The following is a 13,407-nucleotide window of genomic DNA, read 5'->3' as shown; positions in this document are numbered from 1 at the left end:
TACTATCAAGATTTACTAAAAATAGACCACTCATCAAGGGTGCATGCCCATAAAAGATATTACTTATATAAATAGAACAACCATTATTCTCTGATTTAAATGAATAATTGTCTCACATCAAACAAGATCCAGATATAATGTTCATGCTCAATGCTGGCACCAAATAACAATTATTTAGGTCTAAAACTAATCTCGAAGGTAGATGTAGAGGTAGCGTGCCGACGACAATCACATCGACTTTGGAACCATTTCCCACGCACATCGTCACCCAGGCGCTACTCCGTAGCCCCTGTTTCGAGTTGCAAATATTAGCAACTGAACCAGTATCAAATACCAGGCGCTACTGCGAGCATTAGTAAGGTACACATCAATAACATGTATATCAAATATACCTTTCACTTTGCCATCCTTCTTTTCCGCCAAATACTTGGGGCAGTTCCGCTTCCAGTGACCAGTCCCTTTGCAGTAGAAGCACTCAGTCTCAGGCTTAGGTCCAGACTTGGGCTTCTTCACTTGAGCAGCAACTTGCTTGCCATTCTTATTGAAGTCCCCCTTCTTTCCTTTACCCTTTTTCTTGAAACCGGTGGTCTTTTTGACCATCAACACTTGATGCTCCTTCTTGATTTCTACCTCCGTAGCCTTTAGCATTGCGAAGAGCTCGGGAATTGTCTTATCCATCCCTGGCATATTATAGTTCATCATGAAGCTCTTGTAGCTTGGTGGCAGTGATTGAAGAACTCTGTCAATGACACTATCATCAGGAAGATTAACTCCCAGCTGAGTCAAGTGGTTGTGGTACCCAGACATTCTGAGTATATGTTCACTGACAGAACTATTCTCCTCCATTTTGCAGCTGTAGGACTTATAGGGGATTTCATATCTCTCAATCCGGGCATTTGCTTGAAATATTAACTTCAACTCCTGGAAAATCTCATATGATCCATGACGTTCAAAACGTCCTTGAAGTCCCGGTTCTAAGCCGTGAAGCATGGCACACTGAACTATCGAGTAGTCATCAGCTTTGCTCTGCCAGACGTTCATAACATCTGGTGTTGCTCCTGTAGCAGGTTTGTCACCTAGTGGTGCTTCCAGTACGTAATTCTTCTGTGTAGCAATGAGGATAATCCTCAAGTTACGGACCCAGTCCGTGTATTTGCTACCATCATCTTTCAACTTAGCTCACTCTAGGAACATATTAAAATTCAACGGAACAACAGCACGGGCCATCTATCTACAACAACATAGACATGCAAAATACTACCAGGTACTAAGTTCATGATATTAAAGTTCAATTAATCAAATTACTTAAGAACTACCACTTAGATAGACATCTCTCAAATCATCTAAGTGATCACGTGATCGATATCAACTAAACCATGTCCGATCATCATGTGAGATGGAGTAGTTTTCAATGTTGAACATCACTATGTTGATCATATCTACTATATGATTCACGCTCGACCTTTTGGTCTCAGTGTTCCGAGGCCATATCTGCATATGCTAGGCCTGTCAAGTTTAACCCGAGTATTCTGCGTGTGCATAACTGGCTTGCACCCGTTGTATGTGAACATAGAGCTTATCACACCCGATCATCACGTGGTGTCTCGGCACAACGAACTGTAGCAACGGTGCATACTCAGGGAGAACACCTATACCTTGAAATTTAGTGAGAGATCATCTTATAATGCTACCGTTGAACTAAGCAAAATAAGATGCATAAAGGATAAACATCACATGCAATCGATATAAGTGATATGATATGGTCATCATCGTCTTGTGCCTTTGATCTCCATCTCCAAAGCACCGTCATGATCACCATCATCACCGGCTTGACACCTTGATCTCCATCGAAGCATCGTTGTCGCCTCACCAACTATTGCTTCTACTGTTAGGTAATGTAGTAGAATTTTAAAATTTTCTACGCATCACCAAGATCAATCTATGGAGTCATCTAGCAATGAGGGAGAGAGGAGTTCATCTACATACCCTTGTAGATCGCGAGCGGAAGCGTTCAAGAGAACGGGGTTGATGGAGTCGTACTCGTCATGATCCAAATCACTCATGACCTAGCGCCGAACGGACGGCACCTCTGCGTTCAACACACGTACGGTTGGGAAGAAGTGTCCTCCAACTTGATCCAGCAAGGGGGAAGGAGAGGTTGATGGAGATCCAGCAGCACGACGGCGTGGTGGTGGAAGCAACAGCGATCTCGGCAGGGCTTCGCCAAGCTTAGCGAGAGGGAGAGGTGTCACGGGAGGGAGAGGGAGGCGCCAGGGGCTAGGGTGCGGCTGCCCTCCCTCCCACCCACTATATATAGGACCCCTAGGGGGGGCTTCGGCCCTAGGAGATGGGATCTCCAAGGGGGGGCGGCAGCCAAGGGCGGTGGCTTGCCCCCCAAGCCAAGTAGGGCGCCCCCACCCCTAGGGTTTCCAACCCTAGGCGCAGGGGGAGGCCCAAGAGGGAGCGTACCAGCCCACTAGGGGCTGGTCCCCTCCCACTTCAGCCTATGGGGCCCTCCGGGATAGGTGGCCCCACCCGGTGGACCCCCGGGACCCTTCCGGTGGTCCCGGTACAATACCGATTACCCCCAAAACTTTCCCGATGGCCGAAACTTGACTTCCTATATATAAATCTTCACCTCCGGACCATTCCGGAACTCCTCGTGACGTCCGGGATATCACCCGGGACTCCGAACAACATTCGGGTTACCGTATACTAATATCTCAACAACCCTAGCGTCATCGAAGCTTAAGTGTGTAGACCCTACGGGTTCGGGAGACACGCAGACATGACCGAGACGACTCTCCGGTCAATAACCAACAGCGGTATCTGGATACCCATGTTGGCTCCCACATGCTCCTCGGTGATCCCATTGGATGAACCACGATGTCGAGGATTCAATCAATCCCGTATACAATTCCCTTTGTCAATCAGTACGTTACTTGCCCGAGACTCGATCGTCGGTATCCGAATACCTCGTTCAATCTTGTTACCGGCAAGTCACTTTACTCGTACCGTAATGCATGATCCCGTGATCAACCACTTGGTCACATTGAGCTCATTATGATGATGCATTACCGAGTGGGCCCAGAGATACCTCTCCGTCATACGGAGTGACAAATCCCAGTCTCGGTTCATGCCAACCCAACAGACACTTTCGGAGATACCCGTAGTGCACCTTTATAGTCACCCAGTTACGTTGTGACGTTTGGCACACCCAAAGCACTCCTACGGTATCCGGGAGTTGCACAATCTCATGGTCTAAGGAAATGATACTTGACATTCAGAAAAGCTTTAGCAAACTAACTACACGATCTTTGAGCTATGCTTAGTATTGGGTCTTGTCCATCACATCATTCTCCTAATGATGTGATCCCGTTATCAATGACATCTAATGTCCATAGTCAGGAAACCATGACTATCTTTTGATCTACGAGCTAGTCAACTAGAGGCTCACTAGGGACGTGTTGTGGTCTATGTATTCACACATGTATTACGATTTCCGGATAACACAATTATAGCATGAACAATAGACAATTATCATGAACAAGGAAATATAATAATAACCATTTTATTGTTGCCTCTAGGGCATATTTCCAACAGTCTCCCACTTGCACTAGAGTCAATAGTCTAGTTACATTATGATGAATCGAACACCCATAGAGTCCTGGTGTTGATCATGTTTTGCTCTAGGGAGAGGTTTAGTCAATGGATCTGCCACATTCAGGTCCGTATGTACTTTACAAATATCTATGTCTCCATTTTGAACACTTTCACGAATGGAGTTGAAGCGACGCTTGGTATGCCTGGTCTTCCTGTGAAACCTGGGCTCCTTGGCAAGGGCAATAGCTCCAGTGTTGTCACAGAATAGAGTCATCGGGCCCGACGCATTGGGAATGACTCCTAGGTCGGTAATGAACTCCTTCACCCAGATTGCTTCTTGTGCTGCCTTCGAGGCTGCCATGTACTCTGCTTCACATGTAGATCCCGCCACAACGCTTTGCTTGCAACTGCACCAGCTTACTGCCCCACCATTCAAAATATACACGTATCCGGTTTTGTGACTTAGAGTCATCCAGATCTGTGTCGAAGCTAGCATCAACGTAACCCTTTATGACGAGCTCTTCATCACCTCCATAAATGAGAAACATATCCTTAGTCCTCTTCAGGTACTTCAGGATATTCTTGATCGCTGTCCAGTGTTCCATGTCGGGATTACTTTGGTACCTTCCTACCAAACTTACGGCAAGGTTTACATCAGGTCTGGTACACATCATAGCATACATGATAGACCCTATGGCCGAGGCATAGGGGACGACACTCATCTTTTCTCTATCTTCTGCCGTGGTTGGGCATTGAGCCGTGCTCAATCTCGTACCTTGCAATACAGGCAAGAACCCCTTCTTTGACTGATCCATATTGAACTTCTTCAATATCTTGTCAAGGTACGTACTCTGTGAAAGACCAATGAGGCATCTCGATCTATCTCTATAGATCTTGATGCCTAATATGTAAGCAGCTTCTCCAAGATCCTTCATTGAAAAACACTTGTTCAAGTAGGCCTTTATGCTTTCCAAGAATTCTATATCATTTCCCATCAACAATATGTCATCCACATACAATATGAGAAATGCTACAAAGCTCCCACTCACTTTCTTGTAAATGCAGGCTTCTCCATAAGTCTGCGTAAACCCAAATGCTTTGATCATCTCATCAAAACGAATGTTCCAACTCCAAGATGCTTGCACCAGCCCATAGATCGAGCGTTGGAGCTTGCACACCTTGTCAGCATTCTTAGGATCGACAAAACCTTCCGGGTGCATCATATACAATTCTTCCTTAAGGAAACCATTAAGGAATGCCGTTTTGACGTCCATTTGCCATATCTCATAATCATAGAATGCGGCAATTGCTAACATGATTCGGACGGACTTCAGCTTCGCTACGGGTGAGAAAGTCTCATCGTAGTCAACCCCTTGAACTTGTCGATAACCCTTAGCGACAAGACGAGCTTTATAGATGGTTACATTACCATCCGCGTCTGTCTTCTTCTTAAAGATCCATTTATTTTCTATGGCTCGCCGATCATCGGGCAAGTCAGTCAAAGTCCATAGTTCGTTTTCATACATGGATCCTATCTCATATTTCATGGCTTCCAGCCATTTGTCGGAATCTGGGCCCACCATCGCTTCTTCATAGTTCGAAGGTCCACCGTTGTCTAACAACATGATTTCCAAGACAGGGTTGCTGTACCACTCTAGTGCGGAACGTGTCCTTGTGGACCTACGAAGTTCAGTAGCAACTTGATCTGAAGTTTCATGATCATCATCATTAGCTTCCTCTCTAGTTGGTGCAGGCACCTCAGGAACATTTTCTTGAGTTGCGCCACTTTCCGATTCAAGAGGTAATACTTCATCAAGTTCCACTTTCCTCCCACTTACTTCTTTTGAGAGAAACTTTTCTCTAGAAAGGATCCATTCTTGGCAACAAAGATCTTGCCTTCAGATCTGAGGTAGAAGGTATACCCAATAGTTTCTTTAGGGTATCCTATGAAGACACATTTTTCTGATTTGGGTTCGAGCTTTTCAGGTTGAAGTTTCTTGACGTAAGCATCGCATCCCCAAACTTTTAGAAATGACAGCTTAGGTTTCTTCCCAAACCATAATTCATACGATGTCATCTCAACGGATTTTGACGGAGCCCTATTTAAAGTGAATGCGGCAGTCTCTAAAGCATAGCCCCAAAATGACAGCGGTAAATCGGTAAGAGACATCATAGATCGCACCATATCCAATAGAGTGCGATTACGACGTTCGGACACACCATTACGCTGAGGTGTTCCAGGCGGCGTGAGTTGTGAAACTATTCCACATTTCCTTAAGTGCGTGCCAAATTCGTGACTCAAGTATTCTCCCCCACGATCTGATCGCAAGAACTTGATTTTCCTATCACGTTGATTCTCAACCTCACTCTGAAATTCCTTGAACTTTTAAAAGGTCTCAGACTTGTGTTTCATTAAGTAGACATACCCATATCTACTCAAGTCATCAGTGAGGGTGAGAACATAATGATAGCCACCGCGAGCCTCAACACTCATTGGACCGCACACATCAGTATGTATGATTTCCAATAAGTTGGTTGCTCGCTCCATTGTTCCTGAGAACGGAGTCTTGGTCATTTTACCCATGAGGCATGGTTCGCACGTGTCAAATGATTCGTAATAAAGAGACTCCAAAATTCCATCTGCATGGAGCTTCTTCATGCGTTTGACACCTATGTGACCAAGGCGCCAATGCCACAAGTATGTGGGACCATCATTATCAACCTTACATATTTTGGTATTCACACTATGAATATGTGTAACATTACACTCGAGATTCATTAAGAATAAACCATTCGCCAGCGGGGCATGACCATAAAACATATCTCTCATATAAATAGAACAACCATTATTCTCGGATTTAAATGAGTAGCCATCTCGAATTAAACGAGATCCTGATACAATGTTCATGCTCAAAGCTGGCACTAAATAACAATTATGGGTGTTTAAAACTAATCCCGTAGGTAAATGTAGAGGCAGCGTGCCGACGGCGATCACATCGACCTTGGAACCATTCCCGACGCGCATCGTCACCTCGTCCTTCGCCAGTCTCCGCTTATTCCGCAGCTCCTGCTTCGAGTTACAAATGTGAGAAACCGCACCGGTATCAAATACCCATGAGCTACTACGAGTACTGGTAAGGTACACACCAATTACATGTATATCACATATACCTTTAGTGTTGCCGGCCTTCTTGTCCGCTAAGTATTTGGGGTAGTTCCGCTTCCAGTGACAACTTCCCTTGCAATAAAAACACTCAGTCCCGGTCTTGGGTCCATTCTTTGGCTTCTTCCCAGCAGCTTGCTTACCGGGCGCGGCAACCCTCTTGCCATCCTTCTTGAAGTTCTTCTGACCCTTGACTTTCTTAAACTTAGTGGTTTTATTAACCATCAACACTTGATGTTCCCTTTTGATCTCCACCTCCGCTGATTTCAGCATTGAATATACCTCAGGAATGGTCTTTTCCATCCCCTGCATATTTAAGTTCATCACAAAGCTCTTGTAGCTCGGTGGAAGCGACTGAAGGATTCTGTCAATGACTGCGTCATCCGGGAGATTAACTCCCAGCTGAGTCAAGCGGTTATGCAACCCAGACATTTTCAGTATGTGCTCACTGACAGAACTATTTTCCTCCATCTTAAAACTGAAGAACTTGTCAGAGATGTCATATCTCTCGACCCGGGCATGAGCTTGGAAAACCATTTTCAGCTCTTCGAACATCTCATATGCTCCGTGTTGCTCAAAATGCTTTTGAAGCCCCGGTTCTAAGCTGTAAAGCATGCCGCACTAAACAAGGGAGTAATCATCAGCACATGACTGCCAAGCGTTCATTACGTCTTGGTTCTCTGGGATGGGTGCGTCACCTAGCGGTCTAGGACATAATCTTTCTTGGCAGCTATGAGGATGATCCTCAGGTTCCGGACCCAGTCCGTATAGTTGCTGCCATCATCTTTCAGCTTGGTTTTCTCTAGGAACGCGTTGAAGTTGAGGACAACGTGGGCCATTTGATCTACAAGACATATTGTAAAGATTTTAGACTAATTTCATGATAATTAAGTTCATCAAATCAAATTATTCAATGAACTCCCACTCAGATAGACATCCCTCTAGTCATCTAAGTGAAACATGATCCGAGTCAACTAGGCCGTGTCCGATCATCACGTGAGACAGACTAGTCAACATCGGTGAACATCTTTATGTTGATCGTATCTTCTATACGACTCATGCTCGACCTTTCGGTCTTCCGTGTTCCGAGGCCATGTTCGTACATGCCAGGCTCATCAAGTCAACCTAAGTGTATTGCGTGTGTAAATCTAGCTTACACCCGTTGTATTCGAACGTTAGAATCTATCACACCCGATCATCACGTGGTGCTTCGAAACAACGAACCTTCACAACGGTGCACAGTTAGGGGGAACACTTTCTTGAAATTATTATGAGGGATCATCTTATTTAAGCTACCGTCGTTCTAAGCAAATAAGATGTAAAACATGATAAACATCACATGCAATCAAATAGTAACATGATATGGCCAATATCATTTGCTCCTTTTGATCTCCATCTTCGGGGCTCCATGATCATCGTTGTCACCGGCATGACACCATGATCTCCATCACCATGATCTCCATCATTGTGTCTTCTTGAAGTTGTCTCATCATCTATTACTTCTACTACTATGGCTAACGCTTTAGCAATAAAGTAAAGTAATTACATGACGTTTATGTTGACACGCAGGTCATAAATAAATTAAGACAACTCCTATGGCTCCTGCCGGTTGTCATACTCATCGACATGCAAGTCGTGATTCCTATTACAAGAACATGATCAATCTCATACATCACATATATCATTCATCACATCCTTTTGGCCATATCACATCACACGGCACATGCTGCAAAAACAAGTTAGACGTCCTCTAAATTTTGTTTGAAGTTTTTACGTGGCTGCTATAAGTTTCTAGCAAGAACGTTTCTTACCTACGCCAAAACCACAACGTGATATGCCAATTTCTATTTACCCTTCATAAGGACCCTTTTCATCGAATCCGATCCGACTAAAGTGGGAGAGATAGACACCCGCTAGCCACCTTATGCAACTAGTGCATGTCAGTCGGTGGAACCAGTCTCACGTAAGCGTACGTGTAAGGTCGGTCCGGGCCGCTTCATCCCACAATGCCGCCTAATCAAGATAAGACTAGTAACGACAAGTAAATTGACAATATCGATGCCCACAACTGCTTTGTGTTCTACTCGTGCATAGAAACTACGCATAGACCTAGCTCATGATGCCACTGTTGGGTAACGTAGCAGAATTTTAAAATTTTCTACGCATCACCAAGATCAATCTATGGAGTCATCTAGCAACGAGGGACAGAGGAGTGCATCTAGATACCCTTGTAGATCGCGAGCGGAAGCGTTCAAGAGAACGGGGTTAATGGAGTCATACTCGTCATGATCCAAATCACCGATGACCTAGTGCTGAAAAGACGGCACCTCCGCGTTCAACACACGTATGGTTGGGAAGACGTCTCCTCCAACTTGATCCAGCAAGGGGGAAGGAGAGGTTGATGGAGATCCAGCAGCACGACGGCGTGGTGGTGGAAGCAACAGCGATCTCGGCAGGGCTTCGCCAAGCTTAGCGAGAGGGAGAGGTGTCATGGGAGGGAGAGGGAGGTGCCAGGGGCTAGGGTGAGGCTGCCCTCCCTCCCCCCACTATATATAGGACCCCTAGGGGGGGCACCGGCCCTAGGAGATGGGATCTCCAAGGGGGGCGGCGGCCAAGGGGGGTGGCTTGCCCCCCATGCCAAGTGGGGCGCCCCCACCCCTAGGGTTTCCAACCCTAGGCGCAGGGGGAGGCCCAAGGGGGGGCGCACCAGCCCACTAGGGGCTGGTCCCCTCCCACTTCAGCCCATGGGGCCGTCCGGGATAGGTGGCCCCACCCGATGGACCCCCAGGACCCTTCCGGTGGTCCCGGTACAATACCGATTACCCCCGGAACTTTCCCGATGGCCGAAACTTGACTTCCTATATATAAATCTTCACCTGCGGACCATTCCGGAACTCCTCGTGACGTCCGGGATATCACCCAGGACTCCGAACAACTTTCGGGTTACCATATACTAATATCTCAACAACCCTAGCGTCACCGAACCTTAAGTGTGTAGACCCTACGGGTTCGGGAGACACACAGACATGACCGAGACGACTCTCCGGTCAATAACCAACAGCAGGATCTGGATACCCATGTTGGCTCCCACATGCTCCTCGATGATCTCATCAGATGAACCACGATGTCGAGGATTCAATCAATCCCGTATATAATTCCCTTTGTCAATCGGTACGTTACTTGCTTGAGACTCGATCGTCGGTATCCGAATACCTCGTTCAATCTCGTTACCGGAAAGTCACTATACTCGTATCGTAATGCATGATCCCGTGATCAACCACTTGGTCACATTGAGCTCATTATGATGATGCATTACCGAGTGGGCCTAGAGATACCTCTCCGTCATACGGAGTGACAAATCCCAGTCTCGATTCGTGTCAACCCAACAGACACTTTCGGAGATACCCGTAGTGCACCTTTATAGTCACCCAGTTACGTTGTGACGTTTGGCACACCCAAAGCACTTCTACGGTATCCGGGAGTTGCACAATCTCATGGTCTAAGGAAATGATACTTGACATTCGGAAAAGCTTTAGCAAACAAACTACACGATCTTTGAGCTATGCTTAGGATTGGGTCTTGTCCATCACATCATTCTCCTAATGATGTGATCCCGTTATCAATGACATCTAATGTCCATAGTCAGGAAACCATGACTATCTTTTGATCAACGAGCTAGTCAACTAGAGGCTCACTAGGGACGTGTTGTGGACTATGTATTCACACATGTATTACGATTTCCAGATGACACAATTATAGCATGAACAATAGACAATTATCATGAACAAGCAAATATAATAATAACCATTTTATTATTGCCTCTAGGGCATATTTCCAACATCTATGACTATCGCTACCGCTTAGTGATAAAGTAAAGCAATTACATGGCGATTGCATTTCATACAATAAAGCGACAACCATATGGCTCCTGCCAGTCGTCGATAACTCTGTTACAAAACATGATCATCTCATACATTAAAATTTAGCATCATGTCTTGACCATATCACATCACAACATGCCCTGCAAAAACAAGTTAGACATCCTCTACTTTGTTGTTGCAAGTTTTACGTGGCTGCTACGGGCTTCTAGCAAGAACCGTTCTTACCTATGCATCAAAAACCACAATGTGGTATAGTGATTGCTTTTTGATCTTCAGAAAGAACCCTGTTCATTGAATCCGATTCAACTAAAGTTGGAGAAACTGACACCCACTGGCCACCTGTGTGCGAATCACATCGGTAGAACCAGTCTCACGTAAGTGTACACATAATGTCGGTCTGAGCTACTTCATCCAACAATACCGCTGAATCAAGAATCAACTAGTGACGGCAAGAAATATGTATATACCCACGCCCACAACTCCTTTGTGTTCTACATGTGCGAGAGGGGAGAGTGTTGTCCACGTATCCTCTTAGACCGTAAGCGGAAGCGTTATGACAACGCGGTTGATGTAGTCGTATGTCTTTATGATCCGACCGATCCAAGCACTGAAGGTACGGCACCTTCGTGATTTGCACACATTCAGCTCGGTGACGTCCCACGAACTCTAGATCCAGCTGAGGTCAAGGGAGAGTTTCGTCAGCATGACGGCGTGATGACGGTGATGATGAAGTTACCAATGCAGGGCTTCGCCTAAGCTCTACAACGATATGACCGAGGTGGAAATCCGTGGAGGGGGGCACTGCACATGGCTAAACAATCAAATTGTGTGTCTATGGGGTGCCCCCCTCTGCCGTATATAAAGGATTGGAGGAGGGGGAGGGCCGTCCCTCGCATGGCGCGCCCAAGGGGGGAGTCCTACTTTTGGTGGGAGTAAGATTCCCCCTTCCCTTATTGGAGTAGGAGAGAAAGGAAGGGGGAGAGAGAGGGAAGGAAGGGGGTGCCGGCCCCCACCCAATTCAGATTGGGCTTGGGGGGGGGCGCCCTCCACCTTGGGCGCCTCCTCCTCTCTCCCACTAAGGCCCATTAAGGCCCATACACTCCTCGGGGGGTTCCGGTAACCCCCCAATACTCCGGTAAATGCTCGAACTCATCTGGAATCATTCCGATGTCCAAACATAGCCTTCCAATATATCGACCTTTATGTCTCGGCCATTTCGAGACTCCTCGTCATGTCCGTGATCATATCCGGGACTCCGAACTACCTTCGGTACATCAAAACACATAAACTCATAATACTGATCGTCACCGAACGTTAAGCGTGCGGACCCTATGGGTTCGAGAACAATGTAGACATGATCGAGACTCATCTCCGGTCAATAACCAATAGTGGAACCTGGATGCTCATATTGGTTCTTACATATTCTACGAAGATCTTTATCGGTCAAACCGCATAACAAAATACGTTGTTCCCTTTGTCATCGGTATGTTACTTGCCCGAGATTCGATCGTCGGTATCTCAATACCTAGTTCAATCTCGTTACCGACAAGTCTCTTTACTCGTTCTATAATGCAACATCCCGTAACTAACTCATTAGTCCCATTGCTTGCAAGGCTTATAGTGATGTGCATTACCGAGAGGGCCCAGAGATACCTCTCTAATACACGGAGCGACAAATCCTAATCTCGATCTATGCCAACTCAACAAACACCATCGAAGACACCTATAGAGCATCTTTATAGTCACCCAGTTACATTGTGATGTTTGATAGCACACTAAGTGTTGTTCTGGTATTCCTGAGTTGCATAATCTCATAGTCATAGGAACATGTATAAGTTATGGAGAAAGCAATAGCAGTAAACAAAACGATCAAAGTGCTAAGATAATAGATGGGTCAAGTCAATCACATCATTCTCTAATGATGTGATCACGTTCATCAAATGACAACTCTTGTCCATGGCTAGGAAACTTGACCATCTTTGATTAACGAGCTAGTCAAGTAGAGGCATACTAGTGACACTCATTTTGTCTATGTATTCACACATGTACTAAGTTTCCGGTTAATACAATTCTAGCATGAATAATAAACATTTATCATGATATAAGGAAATATAAATAACAACTTTATTATTGCCTCTAGGGCATATTTCCTTCACTGGGACTACGCGCTCGCCCTCTAAACTAAGATGAAGGAAGTAGGTCTTTGGCCCAAACCCCACGTCCAAGTCAATAATAGCCCCACTATCCAAAAGAATCAGAAACGGTCAAGTAATTAAGGCGTCTGTTAATTATTAATTAATGACTTCATAAACTTTCTAACCAACAAAATAATAGACCACGTGCATAGCTTTTGTCCTTGGATAGGCTCATTCCCAGAGAGCGCGCGTGTAGGTTTCCTATTATCATGCTCATGCAAATGCTAGAATAGATCACATTATAAAGTGGTGCAACTCACACTCACCTAGTAGCACTATGGGACTAAACTTTAGTCCCACTCACACCACACTTAGAGCATGGTTAATAGTATAACCAACATCTGGCTATATGAAGTTGACATGTCATCTAGAAGCAACCTAATAGCCTGCTAGTACAATAGTTAGTCCCTTAGTATAATACTATATCATTAATAATGGCCCCAACTTTTGTCTCACAAAGTATGTTGGAGCTCCTGCTACAACCGGCTACAAGTTTACAACCCGCTTCTCTTCTCTATCCTTCAACTAAGCAGAAATACTATATTGAAACCCTTATAGCCTGCTT

The sequence above is a fragment of the Triticum dicoccoides genome, chromosome 3A, assembly GCF_002162155.2.
Source record: "Triticum dicoccoides isolate Atlit2015 ecotype Zavitan chromosome 3A, WEW_v2.0, whole genome shotgun sequence".
In the NCBI taxonomy this organism is placed as follows: Eukaryota; Viridiplantae; Streptophyta; class Magnoliopsida; order Poales; family Poaceae; genus Triticum; species Triticum dicoccoides.
Note: the sequence above shows the minus strand (reverse complement) of the source record.